At 35.1% G+C, this 24,205-nt stretch overlaps 1 pseudogene; it reads left to right on the top strand.

Annotated features, from left to right (window-relative positions):
• Positions 1 to 1,087: 1,087 nt before the first annotated feature.
• LOC118834409 lies at positions 1,088 to 1,690 on the top strand (annotated as a pseudogene).
• Positions 1,691 to 24,205: the final 22,515 nt, after the last annotated feature.

Genomic DNA, 24,205 nt, shown 5'->3' with positions numbered 1-24,205 from the left:
TGGAAGAGCTCAAAAAGGATTTTGAAAATTAAGTAAGAGAAGTAGAGGAAAAATTGGGAAGAGAAATGAGAGTAATGCAAGAAAATCATAAAAAAAAACAAGTCAACAACTTGCTAAAGGAGAACCAAAAAATACTGAAGAAAATAACAATTTAAAAAATAGGCTAACCCTAATGGCAAAAAAGGTCTAAAAAGCCAATGAGGAGAAGAATAACTTAAAAACAGAATTGGCCAAATGGAAAAGGGGATCCAAAAGCTCACTGAAGAAAATAATTCCTTAAAAATTAGAATGGAGTAAATGAAAGCTAATGACTGTAGCACCAAAATGATACTCATAGTGGCTACAGCTGCTATGAAAATACTGGCATAGTTCTGAATCACAAAATATAACAGACTCTCTTCAATGAAGGTGGAAAGAAAACATTTATTCAAACACCATAAAGCCACATCCCAACACCAGAAAGCCAAATTCATCATAGAAACAAGAAATCTATACACATTAAAAATGCAGGGGGCACTGCCATCCCCAAGCATTCCCTCTGTTAAGGCCTTCCCACAACAAGGGCAAAATCACTCCCTCTCTCACTCACACTAGCTGCTCCTGTGTGTGTCTCTCTCCCAGCTCTGACTGCTCTGTCTCACTTCCTCTCAGTTCTGCTCCATGTCTTCCTGCTCTAACCATTCAGGAAGCTCCTCCCACCACAAACTCATATGACTGAGGCTTCCATGTGACTCAAGCAGGTTACATGAGCCTATTAACAGATGGAAAAGATCTTCCCATTTTCATTAACAATACAATGACTTTATGAGAAATCAAGAAATTCTAAAACAGAATGTAAAGAATGAAAAATAGAAGACAATGTGAAATATCTCACTGAAAAAGCAACAAACCTGTCCTTTCCCTGTGGTGAGGTGAGTGCAGCTGGTTGTGTTGTCTCTTCCTCGGGGCCTGTGCCTCAGCCTAGCACTGTACTCCAGTCCAGGCCCTTACAGAAGCCCTTTTTTCCCTTCTATTCTTGCAGACACAGTGCCTGCTGGCAGCAGGTGCTGTGGGCTATCATCACACCCACTGTTGAATGTAATGTAAAAATAAGCCATACCCAACATCACATTTCTGTAGAGGAGTTTCTCATGCCAACATATGAATGTTTTAACTTTGTAGAAAGAAAGCAAGAGTGGATGAATTTCCATTGTGTGGCTACATGGTGTCAGGTGAATATGAACAGCTGTTATCAGAAGCCTTAAAGGCTGCTCAGTTGTGTGCCAACAAGTACATGGTGAAGAGTTGTGGTAAGGACAGATTTCATATTTGTGTGCAGCTACATCCATTTCATGCTTTCTGCATCAATAATATGTCATGTGCTGGCACTGAAAAGCTCCAGACTGGCATAAGGGGAGCTTTTGGGAAGCCTCAGGGCACTGTAACCAGTGTTCACATTAACCAAGTTATCATGTCAATTTGAACCAAGGTCTAGAATAAAAAAAAATGTGATTAAAGATTTGTGGAGAGCTGAGGTCAACTTCCCTGGCTGCCAGTAGATCCACATCTCAAAGAAATAGGGTTTCACCTAGTTCAATGCTGATGAGTTTGAAAATATGAAAGCTGAGAAGCAACTTACTCATGATGGCTCTGAGTTAAGTACATCCAAAGCTGAGGCCCCTTGGACAAATGGCAGGCACTCCACTCCTAAGGGGTGTGTACTGTGATATCTACCTTTTCCCAGGCACAAAAAACTAGATACTGCTTAAAAAACTGACCTGGAAAATAGATCCAGGAGAGATGATTTAAAAATTATTGGACTACCTGAAAACCACGATCAATAAAAGAGCCTAGACATCTTTCAAGAAATTATCAAGGAAAATGACCTTATATTCTGGAACCAGAGGGTAAAATAGAAATTGAAAGAACCCATCAATTTCCTCCTAAAAGAGACCCCAAAAGGAAAACTCCTAAGAATATTGTAGCGAAATTCCAGAGTTGCCAGGTCAAGGAGAAAATATTGCAAGCAGCCAGAAAGAAACAATTTGAGTATTGTGGAAATGCAATCAGGACAACTCAGTATAAAGCAGTTTCTACATTGAGGGATGTAAGGGCTTGGAATATGCTATTCCAGAGGTCAAAGGTGGTAGAATTAAAACCAAGAATCACCTAGATAGAAAAAATGAGTATAATGTTTCAGGGAGAAAAATAGACATTCAATGAAATAGAGGACTTTCAAGCATTCTTGATGAAAAGACCAGAGCTGAATAGAAAATTCGACTTTCAAATACAAGGATCAAGAGAAGCATGAAAAGGTAAACAGGAAAGAGAAATAATAAGGAACTTATTAAAGTTGAACTGTTTACATTCCTATGTGGAAAGATGATATTTGTAAGTAAGTCATGAGATCTTTCTCAGTATTAGGGCATTTGGAGGGAATGTGTGTGTGTATGTGTGTGTGTGTATACATATATACATATGTGTATATATACATATGTTTATATGTGTATGTATATATATATATGTGTGTATATATATCTATATATATATCTATATACATATATATATGTGTGTGTATATATATCTATATATATATATCTATATACATATATATATATACATACACACACACACACACACACACACACACACACATATATATATATATATATATATATATATATATATATATATACAGAGAGAGAGAGAGAGAGAGAGAGAGAGAGAGAGAGAGAGAGAGAGAGAGAGAGAGAGAGCAAGAACAGGGTGGATTGAATATGAAGGGAAGATATCTAAAAAATAAAATTAAGGGGTGAGAGAGGTGAGAAATAGTGGACCTTCTTCTCATTGAATTTGGCTTAAGGAGGAAATTCCATACACACTCAATTGGATATCTAACCCTAGAGGAAGTAGGGGGGAAGGAGAAAGAGGGAAGGAATGTAGAAGGAAGGTCTAATTAGGGGAGGGGGTAGTCAGAAGCAAACCATTTTGAAAAGGGATAGGGTCAAAGGAGAGAACAGAATAAATGGGGGTGGCATAAGAGGAAGGGAAATACAGTATTTCACAACATGAGTATAATGGAAGTGTTTTGCATAACTACACACATATGAGGTATATTGAATTGCATGCCTTCACAATGAGGGTGGGTAGGGAGGGAAAAAGGCAGAAAATTTGGAACTCTATGTTTTAAAAACAAATGTTAAAAATTGTTTTTACCTGCAACTGGGAAACAGGCAATGGGGTATAGAAATCTATCTTGCCCTACAAGAAAATAGGGGAGAAGATGATAGGAGAGTTGGGGTAGGGTGACAGAAATGAGGGAAGCCTGGGGGAAGGGGTAATCAGAATTCATGCCATCTTGGGGTGGAGAGGGAGGGGAGAGACTGGGAGAAAAATTATAACTCAAAATCTTGTGGAAATGAATGTTGAAAAATAAAAAATAATTAATAAATTAAAATTAAAAATAAAAATGCAAAAAATAAAGTGGTTTTCTTTATTTAAGGAATAAAATTAGATTATTTGACTCCAGAGTGAGTGTTACTATCTAGAAATAACAAGAGGTACTTTCTTTTAATTTGTCTAGAAATTAATTTTATGTCACTTTCTGAGTTTTACTTATTTTTTGTATAATTCTATAATAACATATTTGTGCAGTTTTTAACAGGACTCATTGTCAATTTCACATTTTGCATTAAACAGAATGAATGCAGTAAAGTTCAGATAGTCCTTTTTATAAAATATAAACAAATGAAAGTGGAAAATATGTTTAAAATCACATTAAGATAAGAATATTAAGAGAATTAAAGATATTAAGAATAAAAGGGTTTATATAAGTACATTTATGCATATGTATGCACAGATTCACACATATATGTGGGTGAGTAAGGATTGGTGTATCTTGTGTGTGAATATAACATATAGCATAGAAAAAGTGAAGCTTTATAAGGATCATCAACACCATATTGTGATAGTTGGATGATTATATATAACTCTAGCAAACATAAGTGAACACTTCACTCCTCTTGACCTACCAGTGCTAACTACAGAACATTGCCTATAATTAAACCTTTTAACTCTCCTGGCTATGGCAAAATATTTTGTTTGAATTAGCCTCTACTATTGCAAACAAAGGCTGGGAGATGCATGTTAATATGTGTATAAGATTTTTATAGGAAACCATTTTTCCCTTGGTTTCTTTTTCTGCTCATCATTTTTTTAAATTATAAATTTATGGTTTTTTTTTTAATTTTTAGTTTACAACACTCAGTTCCACAAGATTTTAGGTTCTAAATTTTCTTTCCTTCTTCCCCCACCCCTCAATGGCGTGTTATCTAAAGTAGGTTCTACATATCCCTTCACATTGAACTTATTTGCATAATAGTCCAATTGTAAAGAAGAATTATAAGCAATGGAATGCATCACTAGAAAGAAGAATTGAAACCACCAAAGAAAGGAAAAAAAGAAAGAACAAATAGTTTTCAACAACATGTATTTGGATTCTGTAATTCTTTCTCTGGATGTGCATAGCTTTTTCCATCATTTGTCTTTTGGAGTTGTCTTTGAACTTTGCATTGACAAGAGGAGTCAAGTCTATCAAAGTTAGTCCTTACAGATATCATGTGACTGTAATCATGTATAATGATTTGCTGGTTCTGCTCCCCTCACTCAGCATCACTTCATATAAGTCTTTCCAGGTTATGGTGAAGTATGTCTACTCCTCATTTCTTATAGCATTTCATTACATTCATATACCACAATTTGTCCGGCCATTTCCCAATTGATGGGCATCACCTTGATTTCCAATTCTTTGCCACCACAAAAAGAGCTGCTATAAACATTTTTGGTATTGCTTGGTCAAAGGGTATGTATGGTTTTATAGCCCTTTGGGCATGGTTCTGAAATTGCTCTCCAGATTCGTTGAATCAGTATACAACTTCACCAACAGTAGTTTACTATCTTAATTATCCCATATTTTCTCCAATATTTATTATCTTTATTTTCTGCCAAATTCATGAATTTGATGGTTTTTGGGTTATAGTTCAAAGTCATCTTAATTTGCATTTCTCTATTCAATAGTGATTTAAAGAATCTTTATATGACTATAGATAGCTTTGATTACTTTATCTGAAAACTACCTGTTCACATCCTTTTTACCATTTGTCAGTTTAGGAATGGCTCTTATTTCTATATATTTGACTCAGTATTCTATATATTTGAGAAATGAGGTCTTTATCAGAGATATTTGCTCTAATTCTTTTCACAGTAATTATTACTATGTATTTGCTTCAATCGTCTTTTCCCCATTTAACTTATACTCTCTTCTTTCACCCTGTCCATTCTCAAAAGTGTTTTGTTTCTGACTTTTACTTCCTCCAAAATGCCCTCCTTTCTACCAGTCTTCCCCACTTTTCTTAATCCTTTACCCTCCTACTTTCCTGTAAGGTAAGACAGATTTCTGCACCCAGTTGATCATGTGTGTTATTCCTTCTATGAGCCAATTTTTATGAGTAAGCTTCACATGCTACCTCTCCACTTCCCCATCTTCCCTTTCACTGTGAAATCTCTTTTGTGTCTCTTTTATGTCAGATGATTTACCCCCATTCTATCTCTCTCTTTCGCTTTCTCCTAGTACCTTCTACTTTCTCTTATCTTATTTTTATTTTTAATTATCAACCCACCATATCCAATTCATACCTATACTCTCCATCTATGTATACTCCTAAGTGGAGTAATAATGAGAAAGTTTTGGGGACTTATAATTTTCTATTCATCTCTTGTCTTTTCATCAGGAATGTTTGAAAGTCCTCTCTTTCATTAAATAGCCAAATACATTGACAGAGAGACAGACAAAGACAAAGGCAGAGAGGCAGAAAAATAAAGACACAGAAACAGACAGAGAAACACATAGAGAGACATAAAGAGAGACAGAGACAGGGTCAAATGAGAAAGATAAAAAGTTCAAAGTTGTTCTTATTTATTGCTATCAGTCCTGTATTGCGCAGCCCCTTCTGCTACTGCACTTTAACCACTAGTGCAGACTATCTGAAGACACTTAGTGGTTGCCAATCTAAATGTTACTTTTTTTCTAATGACTAATTTGTGGGTCTGCTATCAAGGGAATTAAATTACATAAATGTTGAAACTCTAAATATAAGTAAAATAATAGACAAAAGGTAGTTGCAACTAAATTGAAGGATGTCTCACTGGGTTTCTTCAGAGAAGAAAAGAAAAGAACCTGCAGGGTTGGACTTACCATGAATTCAAATGCAACAAAAAATCACAGCATTTTATAGGAAACTTGGTCATCTTATATTGTAGTGCTCATGCTAATCATTTGCAAACAGACCACCATGAAGATAAATGAAGCTTTATGTGTCTGTTATGGATTATTAGAACATGAACATAATTGCAGCTTATACTTCTGTTGTGGAGGAAAAGACAATGGACATTCTATGAAGAATTTGAAGAGGACCTCTCTCCAACAAATCATACAATAATTGACGAAAGCATGGTGAAGATGGGCATGACGATGATATTAAAAAAATTCATTGGCCCACATGTTTCAGAATTAAGAAACTAAAGAATGTCTAGTAGTATAGATTATATAGTCTAAGCAGAAAAAAGCACCAAATAACTGCCTCCCACACACACACACACACACACACACACACACACACACACTAATTTAGAAAACAAGAAATCACTGATTACCTGTGCGAGAGTCATTTACAGGTCGGACATCTGTGAAAACTCAGTCCACTTTCATAAAGAGAATTTATTAAATTATATACCAAACTAGAAAAAAAAGTGAAAAAAAGATACAACATATGATTGGTGCAATTTTAACTTGACTTGTTTTTTGAAAGTAGTGAGCTGAGAAGAGGAAATATGAATTAAAGATCAGATTACACAGTCTACCATAATTCCTTAAGCAAGTTTAACCATGGCAAATCAATCACCCCAAAGGGAAGAACAAAAGAGAGTGGAAAATACAACAGCCAACAAATATTTTATCTTTACTTAGATTAAACTTTTCAATTTCAAGGACTCCCTATTGTGTACTTTGCAAACTGTATTCTTTCTCTGAATTATAGTGACATTTACCTGAACTACCCTATAATGATGACCATAAGGTACACAAAAATAAGAATAATTAAGTGAGAAAACTACTCTTTTTGAACCAATTTTACCTCTAAACAAAGTACACTGAATTCATGAAGTAGAAGGGATGGTTTACATGCTCTCTTTCTCTCCCTCTTTCCCTCTTTCTGTCTTTTTCTCTTACAATATTGGCAGGAAGATGTTTACTTACTATCATTAAGACTATTATTCTCTTATGAAGTATCTAAAGAGTCATAATTATCTTCAATACCATTTATTAAGCTTCTAGTGAGTATGCATTATGAAATTGACAATAGCTATTTGGCCCTGCAGTTTAACTGATTGAATGGTGCATATTTTTAGTAATGAACTTTAGCAAAAAAAAAAAAAAAAACACCAACAGCAAACATTTGTCTTCATACTGACAAATTAAATGTTATGCTTCCTGTTAAAAAATTCCATGGAGGATAGAAGTATAACTAATCCAGTTGGATAACAACACAGATGCCTCAATAAACACTAAACTTGTTAAAATAATTTTTGAAGGCTGTTCACTCTCATTTTTAGCACAGTAGTTAAAGAAATTAAATGTTTATGCATGAAGAGAGAATGTACCAGTGTGGATTTCTTTTAGTTATTGACTATTATTCTTTCTTTTTTTTAATCTAATGTTTGTCAGTAGGATGATCATATCTGGTATGCCATCTGTTAGGTAGTATACAGTAAGCATTAGACTTGTTATTGCTAGAAATTGAAATAGTCATACCTGTGAATCTATAATGTGTAATAAATGTTAAAAGATATTAAATCTATGATTTTAAGCTTTAGAAATTCTCATAAAAGCTGGTATTGCCTTTGGTTTCCAGTTTCCATACCAAGATAGAGTTTGGTATTATTTCTTTTCAAAACTGCTCATAAAATTGAAATAAGCAGAATGTTAGAAACAGTTCAAGGGCCATTTCATCCCAGAAAAATAAACAAAGCAAGACTTATAAGACCATTGCTGCAAATTTGGAATGTTAATCTTCTATAATACTGACACTCAGACTCCTAAGCAATTACAATTGTGTACTTACAACTGAGAGTCCAGGAAAGCAGCAAGTACAGCAAGTATAAGGTCATAAGCAAAGATAAGTTATATATTTGCCTATAAAGTGATCTGTAGATCAAATCTAGCTACAGTTAAATAGAATCCCTAGTGAAAGAAGCTATTTTATTTATTATTTTTGCTAAAGGGCTACCATGTTCATTAGAAGGTCTTTGACAGATCAATGTTTTGCAACGAGCTGTGCAACCCTGCATATTGTTTCTTGGATTCATTTTTTTGCCAAGCATTTTACTTTGCTTCAGTTACTTAATATTACCTAGCTTTTTCAGTGACCATCACTGTCACTACTTGCTCTGTGTTTTCTTCTATATTGTGTAATGCTTGCCGACCATACGATATATTGGCTTTGTTCCTAGATTTTTATTGTGGTATTTATTGAGGTAAGCAAGGGATCTTCCATGCATTGTATTAAAATATAGACACATTGATAGGATATGTCACATGAATAGTTACTTATGTATATACAATATTGTTCTTTTCTTCAGATAGTCATCTTAGTCAGCATTCTGATTTTGGCCTTACCAAACTAAATCTCCCACAATATGAGACTGGTTCATTTTCTATTCATGAATTGTTGTCAGTTACAGTTAAACAACTGCTCACAGGCTGGCAAAGTGCCATTAGTTGCTGAGTTTTTTTTCCCCCAAATGCTAAACTGTTGTAATTGCTTTGGTCACTAAGAGACTTAATAAACCTAGGTAGGCCATAATGACTATTAAACTCCGTTAATGTGGGTCTCTTTTAGGTGCTTAGCAAAAGTTTTAAATGTCTGCATAAGATATCAACATTGATATTTTTTCTCTAAAAGAGATACTACTTTTATTTGGTAGGATTTTTTAATTGAACTAGAAGTATTTACTTTTTAGATTCTGATTAATACAAAATTCTGAGAAGACTTTTTCCATTCAAGTACTTCAAGGACTCTTTAGTTTCAGGGATATATGTATTGCTTCTGCTGTTAATAACTATAATGCCTTCTGATCATAGATGATTTTTTTCCATATTTTTGCCTTATTCAAACACAGAGGATTATATCTTTTTATATTTACATCTTGATGGTAGCAATGTAGTATAATAACTATTTTTTTAATAATTAGGTGTGATTTCAACACTCAGACACTCCTTTTAGAACATATATCTTCTTGATAATATCCTTTATACTAATCTTTGAACTTAGGTTATTACTTGATATGATAATAATTATCATAAACAGTGATGATGATAAATTATTATAATTTTAATTAATGATAAAATAACAAACACAGAAATGTTTAAAAGCTTTAAGATATGCATAGCACTCTACATATGTTAACATTTAATCATCAAAACAATCCTGTGAAGTAGATATTTGTATTTTTCCCATTTTAAAGATGAGGAAATAGAAGCTGAGAGGTCAATTGGTTTCCTAATAAATTTGCATTTAAAGTATGAATAGGGATTTTAATTGAAGCCTAATTGAATTCACCATTTACATATTCATTGTGTTTGGTGTCTCTTGCTACTTTCATTCTTTGCATTTTAGAGTTAAAAATGTGTTCTTAAAACATTCACTTCATTTATTTGAAATAAATTGCAAAAACAGAATTCATAGTATTTGAAGTCTTCTTGGCCAACATAAAATCCAAAAATATTGCTGATAGGTTATTATAAAATCAATGTAACTGGTCTCTCTTAAAGCATTGTCTTTTTTAAAATACCTTCTCTTGGTTTAACTTAAGACTTTCTATAACTTTCCACCCTGCCTTAGCTATTGCCTCACCCTACAATTTCTGTTTGCACCTGGGGCATGTTCATTTTTTTAATGTCTATCTATTCCTGTGGCCTTTTATCTCTGGAAATTCTTTCTACTATACAAATCCCTTTCAGCCATTGCTGAATTATTTTCTTCTGTGTACTGCATTTTGGTGAAGTACTTAGTAGAACCAACGTTCATTTCCCTACTGAATCTGTTTCTGACTTTCTGCCCAACTTTCACATGTGGCTCCAAGAAATTGTAGCATGCCCAGTGGCCACACTCTGATAAAACCATCAAGGCATATGGACTAAAGCAGGATGAAGGTAACTGAGAGACCTCAAACCCATCAGTAAGTTGGATCTGGGGTGTCTACCACAAGCATATGAAGACTTCCCCAAGCAGAGTGAATGAGAACAATTTGTTCTAGTAGTCATGAAAGCTATTGAAAAAGTACTGTAGGAGGGGCGGAGCCAAGATGGCAGCTGGTAAGCAGGGAATAGTGTGAGCTCCCTATGGAGACCCTCCAAAAACTTATAAAAAAATGGCTCTGAACCAATTCTAGAATGGCAGAACCCACAAGACAGCAGAGGGAAGCAGGGCTCCAGCTCAGGACAGCCTGGATGGTCTCTGGGTGAGGTCTATCCCACACGGAGCTCGGAGCTGGGAGCTGGGAGCTGGGAATGGAGTGGAGCAGAGCCCAGCCTGAGCGGCGTGGACCATCCAGACCAGAAGCCGGGCGGAGGGGGCCCTAGCGCCCTGATTCAGTGAGCTGCGGCAGTTACCAGACCCCTCGACCCACAAACACCAAAGACTGCGGAGAAGGTTAGTGGGAAAAGCTGCAGGAGTGGAAGGAGTTTGTGGTTCGGCTTCCAGCCCTGGAGGCAGCAGAGGTGGGGCAGCTACAGCTGTTGTTACTTCTGGCTCCAGGCCCACCTGGTGGGAGGAATTAAGTGGCAGATCAGAGCAGGGGTGCACAGCCTGCCGAAGATCTAAGCCCAGTTCGGGCTGGGGGTTCTTGGGGAAGGAGCAGTGTGGGTCTGACAGAGCTGGCACCTCCCACCCAAACGTGGAACATAGAACTCGTTAGTCTACAAGCAGTCATACCCCACTGAAAAACTCAAGGGTCAAGTTAGTTGGCTGGGAATATGGCCAGGCAGCGAAAACACACACAGGTTCAGTCTCAGACTCTGCATTCTTTCTTTGCTGACAAAGAAGACCAAAATATACAGTCAGAAGAAATTAATACAGCCAAAGAGCCTACAACAGAAACCTCCAAGAAAAACAGGAACTGGTCCCAGGCTATGGAAGAGCTCAAAAAGGAGTTGGAAAAGCAAGTTAGAGAAGTAGAGGAAAAATTGGGAAGAGAAATGAGAAGGATGCGAGAAAACCATGAAAAACAAGTCGATGACTTGCTAAAGGAGACCCAAAAAAATACTGAAAAATACACTGAAGAAAACAACACCTTAAAAAACAGACTAACTCAAATGGCAAAAGAGCTCCAAAAAGCCAATGAGGAGAAGAATGCCTTGAAAGGCAGAATTAGCCAAATGGAAAAGGAGGTCCAAAAGACCACTGAAGAAAATACTACTTTAAAAATTAGATTGGAGCAAATGGAAGCTAGTGACTTTATGAGAAATCAGGATATTATAAAACAGAACCAAAGGAATGAAAAAATGGAAGACAATGTGAAACATCTCCTTGGAAAAACCACTGACCTGGAAAATGGATCCAGGAGAGATAATTTAAAAATTATTGGACTACCTGAAAGCCACAATCAAAAAAAGAGCCTAGATACCATCTTTCAAGAAATTATGAAGGAGAACTGCCCTGATATTCTAGAGCCACAGGGCAAAATAGAAATTGAAAGAATCCATCGATCGCCTCCTCAAATAGATCCCAAAAAGAAATCTCCTAGGAATATTGTGGCCAAATTCCAGAGCTCCCAGATCAAGGAGAAAATACTGCAAGCAGCCAGAAAGAAACAATTTGAGTATTGTGGAAACCCAATCAGAATAACTCAAGATCTGGCAGCTTCTACATTAAGAGATCGAAGGGCTTGGAATACAATATTCCGGAGGTCATTGGAGCTAGGATTAAAACCTAGAATCACCTACCCAGCAAAACTGAGTATCATGTTCCAAGGCAAAATATGGATTTTCAATAAAATAGAGGACTTTCAAGCTTTCTCAGTGAAAAGACCAGAACTGAATAGAAAATTTGACTTTCAAACACAAGAATCAAGAGAAGCATGAAAAGGTAATCAAGAAATGGAAATTGCAAGGGACTTACTAAAGTTGAACTGTTTTGTTTACATTCCTACATGGAAAGATGACATGTATGATTCATGTGACCTCAGTATTAAGGTAGTTGAAGGGAATATGCATATATATATATATATATATACATACATATATATATATATATATATATTTATGTATATATATAAGTGAATGTGTATGTATGCATGTATCTATGTGTGTATGTATGCATGTGTATGTACGTGTATATATATATATATATATATATATATATGTATGTTTTATATATATATATGTGTGTGTATATATATATATATATATATATATATATATATATATATATGTAAAGAGAGAGAGCAGACACAAGGTGAGTTGAAGATGAAGGGAAGATATCTAAAAGAAATAAAATGAAATTAAGGGATGAGAGAGCAACATACTGAGAGAGGGAGATAGGGAGATATAGAATGGGGTGGATTATCTCGCATAAAGTTGGCAAGAGGAAGCAGTTCTGTGGGAGGAGGGGAGAGGGCAGGTGAGGGGGGAATGAGTGAACCTTGCTCTCATCAGATTTGGCCTGAGGAGGGAATGCCATACATACTCAGTTGGGTATCTTACCCCACAGGAAAGAAGAGGGAGGAAGATAAAAAAAAATAAAAGGGGGGTGATGATGGAGGGGAGGACAGATGGGGGTGGAGGTAATCAAAACAAACACTTTGGAAAGGGGACAGGGTCAAGGGAGAAAATTCAATAAAGCGGGATGGGTTGGGAAGGAGCAAAATGTAGTTAGCCTTTCACAACATGAGTATTGTGGAAGGGTTATACATAATGATACATGCGTGGCCTAAGTTGAAGTGCTCGACTTGTTAGGGAGGGTGGGTGGGAAGGGAAGAGGGGAGATAATTTGGAACTCAAAGTTTTAAAATCAGATGTTCAAAAACAAAAAAAGTTTTTGCATGCAACTAAAAAATAAGATACAAAGGCAATGGGGCGTAGAAATTTATCTTGCCCTACAAGAAAGGAAGGGAAAAGGGGATGAGAGGGGAGAGGGGTGATAGAAGGGAGGGCTGACTGGGGAACAGGTCAACCAGAATATATGCCATCTTGGAGTGGGGGGGATGAGAGAAATGGGGAGAAAATTTGTAATTCAAACTGTTGTCAAAATCAATGCTGAAAACCAAATATGTTAAATAAATAAATTTAATTAAAAAATATATTAAAAAAAAAAAAAGAAAAAGTACTGTGGAGCACTTAGAGCTTTGTTAGACATCAGAGACAACAAGGTCATCCACCTTACCCTAGGCCATTGCCATTCATCTAAACTTTTGTCTTGCCACTGGATTTCAATGAGTCTTGAATAAAAAGTGAAGCTAATGACTTTGTGCAATTTTGCCTCATTTGAATCCAATTCATGCACTAATCAAGACATAACCTTGTGAAATGATTGGTCGTCTTTGAAAATGAATGATGAATAAAAGCTTTGGATAACATTCTTCTGAATAGTTCCCTGTTCCTCCCTGCAAGTTTTCAGGTCATTTCATGCATTTTCCCCATTAGAATGCAAGCTCCTTGTGGTCAAGAAATGGCTTTCTTTTGACTTGTGTTTTTATCCTAAGCAGTTAGTATTGTTCTTGAAACATACTAAGCTCTTGATAAAATCTTGTTGCCTTGGTAAGTGTCAGAAGCACAAACCACTGTAAAAACACTTTTTGGAACAATGACAAATGGATTGAACTAATTGCTTCTTGTAGCTCATATATACTATGCTCTTCAATGCTACTACTTTCTATATGGTCCTTCTTTTTTTCCTTAATCCCTTTTAAAATTTTTGATCTGATATCTTATATTATGTTACATGCAATTTTATAATCATCATCATCAAATGAAATAAGTAAAATGTTAAAATTATTAATATGGTTTCTTTCTTCTTCACACATGAATACTTACAAGATGAATAATAATGTGATGTAAGTATTTTAATACAGTAAGATAAATAAAATCACATAACTATACCTTAAAATGCATAGGTTTCAACATACTATGAGTATAGTTCAATAATTTGTCTATATTTATTTAAAAAATAAGTCATGTGATGGAGTAACTGATGCTAAATAATGCATATAAACTCCATAAGGAAAACAAATTGAGGAATATATAGAGGAGGCTCATTTGTGGAATAAACAGACACAAAATTGAGTAGTAAATAATATTACAGGTTTCCCAGGAAGAAGGATTGATGGCCAATAAGCTTCTTATCCTAAATTTAAGCTCATAAATGTGACAAGTAGACAACTAAGCAAACAAACCTCACAGATCTACTTCTAAAAATAATTATCAGTGAAATTCTTGATATACCTTCTGGAAAATTTAGCTTTTCACAATATAGAGGAATTGGCATAGGCTAGTGCTACTTGGGAACTGGATTTGATAACTGATGAGGAACTGGTTGTAGATCAGAAATGCTGGAAACTTTATAAGAATGTGGGCACAAAATCTTAGAATTCATGGGTAGGCACCTTAGAATTTGGACAGAGACGTGGTGACAAATAGCAGGGAAAGGATATAAACTTCCTAATTTGTCCTGGTTATTTATTTTTTACAGTATTCTATTTAGTTCCTAATGCCACATTTTAGAAAAGAAATCATTTAATTGGAGAGTTCAAGACAAAGTCAATTAATATGTTGGAATGTCCTGAGGTGGTGCCAGATGAGCATGAGTTGAAAGAAATGAGTTGTTTATCTGAGGAAGAGAAGAATAACAGTGGATATGATAGCTGTCTAAAAGTATTTGCATGTCTGTCATTGGAAAGAAGGAATCATCTTGTCCTTCTTGGTCACAAAAATCAGTACTAGCAGGAAAGAGTGGACATGGAAGAGGGGCAAATCTCAGACTTAAAGTAACAAAAATTTCTCTAACAATTGGACATATACAGAATTGGAATTGAATCCATTGTGAGTTAGTGAGCTCCCTTTCAACAGAAGTCTTCCTTTCAATGCTATATTCCTCATTTCCAGTCATATTGCAGAACGGATTCTAATTCAACCTGGAGTTAGACTGGATGGCCTCTAAGCTTAATTTTAATTCTTAGATTAAGAAAAGTGAATCATAGTACTCAATTTTAAATCTTATTCTATAGCACAAGCATGTTCCCAAGAAAAATATGGAGATGAAGAAAGTAATGTTTGAAAAGTTAGGAATTCTCTTTGGAAATTAAAAAAAAAGATTTTAAATGATTTAGATAACTTTTTAAATAGATTGATGAGGTAAGAAAATGTACTCACTAACAATCATCTCATGCTTTTTTAAAAGAATAAGTTGACATTGTCTGTTATTGTTTAATTACTATGTTTTAATGTATCCCTCCCAGTCTGCATACACAGGGAGCTGCCTTGTATGAAAAAGAGGAAAAAAATGGGAAAAATTGACATAATTAACCACCCCAGAGAAATGTGACATGATATTTAATGTCTCCAATCTAAAGTCTGGCATCAATTTAAAGAAATGAAAAATTACCTTTTTTACAACATTTCTTTAGAGACAAGACTTGTCACTGTAATTTTAAGGCATTCAATTTCAATTGAGTTTGTTTTACTGAAATTTACATTGTTGCAGTAATTTTCTTTGGACAGTGTAACAACAATGTGGCATGCCACTACTTTGGCTGTGTAAGACTAACAACACCAGCACACAGAAGAGCTGCCAGCACAGATTCTTTGATCTGCTTTTCTAAGGAAAGCAACTTTAAGGGTTTACCAAATTCACTTTAATCAAACATACACATATCATTCACTTATTTCAGGGGTAAAAACCAGCACCCTAAACTTCAGAGCAAATACAAACAGAAATTACAAATAGAAAATATCAACAGATCAAATAACACAAAACGGTAGACAGGCTTCTAGCTTTCTGTCCAAAACCTCTGTACATAGTTATCAGGGAAGCACCAACATCTGGGTTTTCAACCCAGGGGATTCTTAACAATGGCTGCCCAGAGTCTTTTCTAGTCAAGTCCCATGACACTCTTCCAGTGAGTGAGAACCTCAAACAAAATGCTAACCTCTGAGTTTATATACCTTCCTTAGGTCCAGAAGACTTCACACCTAATCAGCAAAAGGGTGTGGGCCTGGGATTTTACACCTAGTTAGCAAAAGGGTATGAGCCTGGGGCTTTGCATCTAGTAAGAATTAATCAAAGGCACTTGATTACTTTAGTACTCTAAATGAGAAAACTGTAAAAAAAAAGTCCCACTTTAATTACCAATACAGGCAGCTATGTGGTTCCTTGCATAGAACACTCTACTTCAAATTAGAAAGACATATTCATGAGTTCAAATCTGGCCTCGAAAACTTACTAGCTATTTGACCTTGGGCTTATCCCTGCTTGCTTGCCTCAGTTCCTCATCTGTAAAATGAGCTGGAGAAGGAGTTGGCAAACCATTCTAATATCTTTGCCAAGAAAACCCCAATATAGTGACACAAAAAGTTAGACCCAATTGAAATGACTGGACAACAGGTCAGTTAGGTGGCACAGCCAATAAAACACTCAGCCTGGAGTTCAAAAACAGAGTTCAAATATGACTTCACACATTTTCTAGCTGTCAGACCCTGGTGAAGTCCTTGAATCCTGTTTATCATCTCTAAAATGAGCCAGAGAAGAGAATGACAAATATTTCCAGTATCTCTGCCAAGAAAACCTCGAATGGAGCACAAAGAGTCAGACGTGACTAAAACTATTGAACAACAATGTCCTTGGTTCTCCCTACTTTATTTGCACTAGTTCACATAGGTCTTCCCATACTTCTATGTTATAACCATACCTGTACTTTCTCAAAGCCAAATAAGGTTCTATCATATTCACGTAATATGTTTTAGTTGTTTCACAGACATTAACCTTGCTTCTGGTTCTTTGTTATTATAAAAATATATTTATTACCAAAAAAGTATTTGTATATTTGGAGTATATGTAACATGAGGAATTTGTTTCTTTCTGTTTTGTTATTGACCTAATTGGGGTATATTCTAAGCCAGAAAATAGTTGGTTTTGGCAAAACTAAATTACCTTCTTAATCACTCTATCAAAATAATTCTAAATTGTCTTCCAGAATGATTGGACTAATTCACAATGCAGTTTTTTCTACATATTCTATAACATTGATTATTTCCATTTGTTTCATTTTTTACAATTTGCTGGGTAAAAATGACAGAGGTATTTTGATGTTCATATATCTTATTATTAGTCATTTGGTGCATTTTTCAAAATGAATGTCGCCATTTTACAATTCTTCTCTGCAACTATTCATATCCTTTTGCCTATGCCTGTATGTATATGTGTGTATTTAAAGATGATTAGAATTCTGACACAGGAATGAGTAAAGGAAGTGTATACAAAAAGTGGCAAGATATAGTAAGGATGTAATTAACAAATGAAATAAGAGTTGATGTGTCTTGAAAAAGATTCTGAGAAAAAAAAATATTTTCTTTATTCAATGCAAGAGGAATCTCAAAGAAAGGGTAGAATTCTTTCTTGGGATAGGCAGAAAGATAATGAAAAGAATTTAGAGTCATTCAAGTGTTGTTTTGTATAAGAAAATGTTCTTTAGAATGGGAATTATAAAGCAATAGTGGTTAACAAGAACTCGAAGCCTAAGATAAAGTTTAACGGTAATAAATGAATATTTGTCTGTCCTTAATGAGTTCAATTCATAACATCCAAATGAAAAATAGCTCATAACTATAACTTGCTCATGTAACTGCTAACTTTTCTATGATTATTTTCTTTAAATCATAAAAATAAGAGAAGTGCCATGGAAGCAGAGGCTTCCAAATTTCCATTTCTCAAAAGCAGAAAAGAGTAAATTCTCCTAACAGTAGACCAGCCACTGTGATCTTGAATCCTGACAAAATAGCAGAAATAAATATTAAAGGGATGATTTGGGAGCACTTATAAAGTAAACCACTGATCTTTTGACACCGGCATAGTTTCATCAAGGAGAAAAGTGGAAGAACCCATCACAAAGTAATTGTAGCATAAAAAATGACAAACATAAAACAAATATAAAAAACCTTGAATATTAACTTATCTGTTCATTTTTCTGGGCTTTTCCATTGACCTTGGACCTCCCTATTCAGTCCTATAGTGTCTGACTCCAGCTTGATGGCCACCCTGTGACTGATGCAGCTGCTGTAATATTAAGCACTAGGCATTTGGAAGAACTCATTGTTCAAGTGAAAACTCCACTACCTAGATAAGTTGAGGCCTCTGAAGTAGTCTACCTCTGAGTCACAAAAGAAGGGAACAGTTATGGACAAGAGTGGAATTGGAGGAGATGAACAAGTATAGAAGGGAAACAATAAGTGCATAACTGGTTAGAATTATTAAAAATAAAACATGAAGTCCATAAAGTATAGGAGAAATGGTAGAGATGCACTAAAAATGCTGCTAAAGCATCCATCTGAGAAGAAAACTTGGAGGTACTATCCTGACCTCTGACCTCTTCACAGACAGATCAAGAAGTCATACAGGGACTAGAAAAAGTGGGTTTCAGAGAGAACGATGAAACCCATGAAGACAGAATGTAATTAGGGCTTATACTTGTCTCTATTACAGTGGTAATTATGATTTTTGTTACTGTATTGTCCAGACTGGTCAACTTTCAATATCTGAAGGAAATAGCTACCATTTACAACCCTATTAGTCTAACACCTGGCTGTCCAAAGTATGGCCCACAGTCCACATGTGGTCCACGGTGTGATTTTATGTGGCCCACCTGTAGGTTTTAATGTTCAAGAGCAAAAAAATAAAATAATAACTTCCATGGAATGCATATTAGATTTTTTTAACTCCATCACTAATAAATAATCTCATTGATATTAATTTTCTTTGTTGTTTTCAAGCAGTATTACAGATGGGACATAGCACATGGAATTTTCTTCACACGGTTTGTAAGTATGGCTAGTATTTCTAATACAATATTGAATAATAGTGGTAATAGTTTTTCTAATATTGAAAAAGTCCAGCATACCGAGTATAAACACTCCCTGACAATCCATTTCACTTTAATTGTCAGTTTTACTAGCATGTAGTTGGGCAGAATCAGTCTTTAAAAAATGCTTTAATTTCTTCACCTTTGGTGGCACATGCATCTTTTTCATTTTTGCGACTGGTAATTTCTTTTAATTCCTTTTAAAATCATATTAACAAATGGTTAACCCATTTTATTAATTTTCTTTTCCATAAAACCAGCTCAAATTTGATACTTCATTTTTTACATTCAGTTTTATTAATCTCTCCTTTGATTTTCAGGGTTTCATTTTGTTGTTTCATTGAGTATTTTAAATTTATTCTTTTCTAGTTATTTTTAATAGCATGTCAAATTCATTATCTGTCCTTTCTGTTTTCATTGATGTTTGCTTTTAGAGATATAAATTTCTCTTACATACTGATTTGAATACATCCCACAATCTTTAGATTCTGCTACACCTCCTTATTTTAACTCTGTGTATTTCTTTCTCTTTCAAGTGTTTCCATTGTAAACATGTTGTTGACTTCTGGTTTCTAGTCTATTCCTCTATTCCACTTCTATTGTATGGGTGAATTCATCCAATTTCATTTGGTTATGATTACTAACTGTGTTTTTCCTTCCATCCTGCTTGCTTACGTTTATCTTCTTTCTCTTTTTACCTTGTCTCTCCTCAAATTTCTGCTGCCTCCCTTGATCTGCCATCCCTTTTATCACCACTATTCCCAATATGTTATTACCTTCCAGTCTATTTCTCTTTTAGGTAAGATAAACTTTTATACCAAATTGAGTGTGGATCTAAAGTCTTCTCTGTTTGATCCAATTAAATGAGAGTGAGGTTCAAGCACTGACCACTAGCTATCCTTTCATTTCCCCTTCTGTTAAAGTTTTTTTTCTTTTGTAAATATTCTATTTGAAATTATTTTTCCAATTCTTCCATGCCCTTCCTGCTTCTCTTAGTTTGCCTTTCTTCTCCCTTGTTTTTTTTAAATCATTCCAACATAATAAACTCATGTCTATGTCCTCTTTTATGTAGACTCTTTGTAACAGCCTTAGCAATGATAAAGTTCTTAGGAGCTGCATTTATCATCCTCCCATATAGGAATGTGAACCATTCAATTTTATTAACTCTGTTAAGACTTCTTTTTCATTTTTGCTTTTGTATGCTTTGCTTGGGACTTATGTGTATATGTCATATTTTCTATTCATCAATAATCTTTTCATGATGAATGATTGAAAATCCTCTGTTTCTTTACATATCTATTTTTCCCTGAAGGATTTTACTCAGTTTTCCTGGTTAGATTGTTCTTGGTTGTCATCTTAGCTCCTTTATCTTCCAAAATATCAAACGCCAGTCTCTTTTCTCCATTAATGTGAGGACTGCTCAATTTTGTGTGACCTTGACTGTGGCTCTACAAAATTTAAATGATTTTTTCTGGAAGCTTGTAATATTTTCTCCTTTATTTAAGAGTTCTAGAATTTGGCTACAACATTGCCGGAGCTTTCATTTTGGGATCGCCATTAAGAGATGATTAGATGATTCTTTCAATTTCTATTTTACTTTCTGATTCTAAGATATTGAAGCATTTTGAAAATGTGTGCCTCTTTTACCATTTAAACAATTCCATTTCTCTTAAGGTGTTATTTTTCTTAATGTATTTTTTCTAAGATGTAAAATGTCTTTTCATAATTATCTTGCATCTTTCATATTTTTTTCCAATTTTTCTTTTACCATGTATCTCTTTCATTTGCTCTCCTAAAAATTATTGGCTTGCGTCCATTTTGAATTTTTTAGCTTCAGTCCAATTTGACTATTTTCAGGTTTTGCTTACAGGTGTTTTCATATTTTTGTCCTCTTCTAAGTTTGTTTATAAATGTTCTCTGTCACTCATAGTAAATTTTTATGGTCAGGTTCTTTTGCATTGTCGTTTGCTCATTTTTTGTCTTCTTTAAAAATTTTCAACTTCAGGTTAAATGTCAAATCTGTTGACCTTGGGTTGGGGAAGCACTGTTTCAAGCTTAGGCTTTTCATGCTATTCTTTTCAGAGCTATTTTGGTGGAGAGGGGGATTCTAAGTTTTAGTGGTTCCAAGGTGGTATGATCTGGGGAAAGTTGTAGTCATCACTCTGCTAGTCTATACTCTCATTTTTAGGAATGCTCCACTGCTCCACTACAGCCACAAATTATTCTCTGTGCCCTAGAAATGTGACCCAGAGCTGCATATTGGTAATTGAGTTGCCAAAACGTTCTCAGTCCTGTCCCCAGTGCCAATTCAAGGTCCCTTCTAATCTTTTTTCTGACCACTTGTCAAATTCCCTTACCATCTCCAGACTGAGAGGTTCTGCAGCTGCTGCTGCTGGCAAAGCTACCTCCAAGGTCAATCACGGGTATTGCTGCCAAGTATGTTATAAACCAACCTCTACCCAGGTATCACAGAGCAGACCTTCTGATCTCCTATGTTGTTGTAAGTTGGAAAAAAAAGTCTTCTTATCTTTCAACAAAGTGAACCAATAATATTAATGGCCTGAGCTCATAAAAATTCCTCTCAGGATTATTTGGAACTACCAAAAATAATGAATACACCAATGTGAAAAACTACTAGTCTGCTTTCATTAAAAATACATCATATAAGGTAAAATAAATTTAATGGAAAACCAATGGTTTTTTACATCATGCCAAGAAAGTTTTAAATCTAATAAAATGTCTAAAGTTGTGAAGGATTGGACATAAAGCAGATGGCTATGTGAAAAGTTAGAGCATTATTTCAGTAATCTGCAGGGACTACCTTTTTTCAAGTATCCACTCTATGACTTTCATCTTGCTCAACAGCTGTGATTCTGTATTAGTACAACTTGATACTAAAAGATAGAATGATCTAAGATTACTGGGTTGCTCTTTCTGAAGCTTATGATATTTCAAATAAGAAAAGATAGCTCTTTTATTATTGGAACAGACTGGCAAATGGATTCTTCATAACACTAATCTTTTGTTTGGATAGTTCCAAGTACCCAATTATTTTTTGCTTCATGTGGAATTGAAAATCACAGTCTATATATTGGAGGAGGTAAAGATACAAATTAACAGTGAGTAATGAATGCATCTCATGAATGTTAACAGTTTTCCTCTGCCAAAATGATAGTAAGATTATCAGTATACCAAAACCAACACAGTCCAAGTTAGAATCATTAGTTAACTAGCCATTTCAGAGAGAGAGAAAGAAAATTGGTCATAGCTCTGAAGGAGACCTTAAAAAATCCCTAGTCACTCACCTTTAATCTCTGAAGCTAGGCAGGCAAAGGCAAATCTAGGGGAGTAAATTTTTCTTTGATATCCCTGGCTAACTTTTTTTTTTTTAATTCTTTCTTCCTTAGTGGAGTCCCTTAACTTGACTACTTCTATCTTCCTTTGGCTCCAAAAATTCAAACTGTGAAAATAATTGTAAAGTCAATATTGCAACTCTTGGAGGATTTGCATTTCAAAGTTGAATGAAAGCTTTGATTTTGTTAAAAAGAACTTTCAATGTATTAAATGAAGAATGTTCTTTTGGAATTAGTGCTCTTTTTCTATGGCTTGGTATTCATATCATATATTCTTCTATCTGTGCTGCTTGTTTGTTTTTCACTTCTATCTAAATTTAAGATTATATTGCAAGTATTGGTGATTGCTGGAAGTCTGGCCTAAGGGGGGAAAAAGAGTCTTTATGCTCTCTATTCATGAGTGTGTCTGGCCTCAAGACACCACAATATTACAGAAATATGTGGATTTCTCCTACTTATATAATGACAAAGGGATTCCATAATTTTTTTATTTCCTTCACATATTATTCAATGGCTTTTGTGGATGCTATGCCACTTATTTTACTTGCCTATGAAGCTTATGTCAATATGCAAAACTCTGGTTTCTTAATTATCCATGTTAATAGCAAATTCTGACAAGGAATATAGAAGATATGAGAGAGGCAGAGCACTGAGTAGTTCACACTAAAATTCAGTAGACAAATATGACTTAGAATTAATAAAAAATATTTGAGATGCATTTAATATTTGCACAATTGCTTCTTTGACCCTCACTGCCTGAAGGCCAAGTAGGTTACATCATTCACCCCTCCCTCAGAGTTATAAAGTATCCTTAAAGTAGGTTGGAAATTCACTTTGCATCTACTGCTCTTGTCATGTTTCAATTCCGTGGAAATAAATGCCCCTCCCAAGGTCATTTCTTCAATTCTAAACTCACCACTAGGCTACTAATGCATGTCTTGGTTAATATAGCATCCATTAAGCCTCCTTTACCCTTTGATTGAGGGCCGGGAAGACAAAGTATAAAATTCCTTTATAGCAGAGAAGAAGGAATCTTCCTCAAATCTGTGGATAAAATGTGTAATCAAATTTGTGGACAAATTGTGATTTCATCCCTGTAGATGCAATAGGCAAGAGTGTAGGAAAGAATGTAGAAAGCACAGGAAAAGAAAGACTTCAGTCTAGCTGGTTTTAAATATTCAGCCTTTCCAGTTGAATGAGGCTACACCCACTCATGTGGTAGTGCAATAAGGAGCCTTCATGCTAGGTGATCTGGGCATGCCCCAAACAAGACCATTGGGGTATCTCCATATCAAGCAATTTGGGAATGCTCCAAAAACCCCTAAATATTGTGATATCTAGATTTGATTTTGTTGTTGTTGTTGTTCAGTCATTTTTCTCTCATGACTTACTCTTTGTGACCCCATTTGGGGTTTTCTTGTCAAAAATACTAGAGCACCTTACCATTTATTCTCCAGCTAGTTTTAAAAATAAGGAAACTGAGGCGAACAGGGTTAAAACTTGCCTAGGGTCAGAGAGCTAGTAAATATCTGAGGGTACATTTGCATTCAGGAAGATTAGTTATCCTGACTCTAGGCCCATCACTCTATCCCTTGTTCCACTTAGCTGCTTCAGATATGATAGCTGGAGTTTAAGTAATGAAGTTTCACTATGAAGAATTGGAAGCGATATTTCACACTTCCTCAGTTTAT

Source organism: Trichosurus vulpecula, chromosome 1, assembly GCF_011100635.1.
Source record: "Trichosurus vulpecula isolate mTriVul1 chromosome 1, mTriVul1.pri, whole genome shotgun sequence".
NCBI classification, from domain to species: Eukaryota; Metazoa; Chordata; class Mammalia; order Diprotodontia; family Phalangeridae; genus Trichosurus; species Trichosurus vulpecula.
This window is presented reverse-complemented; position numbering and strand designations above follow the sequence as displayed.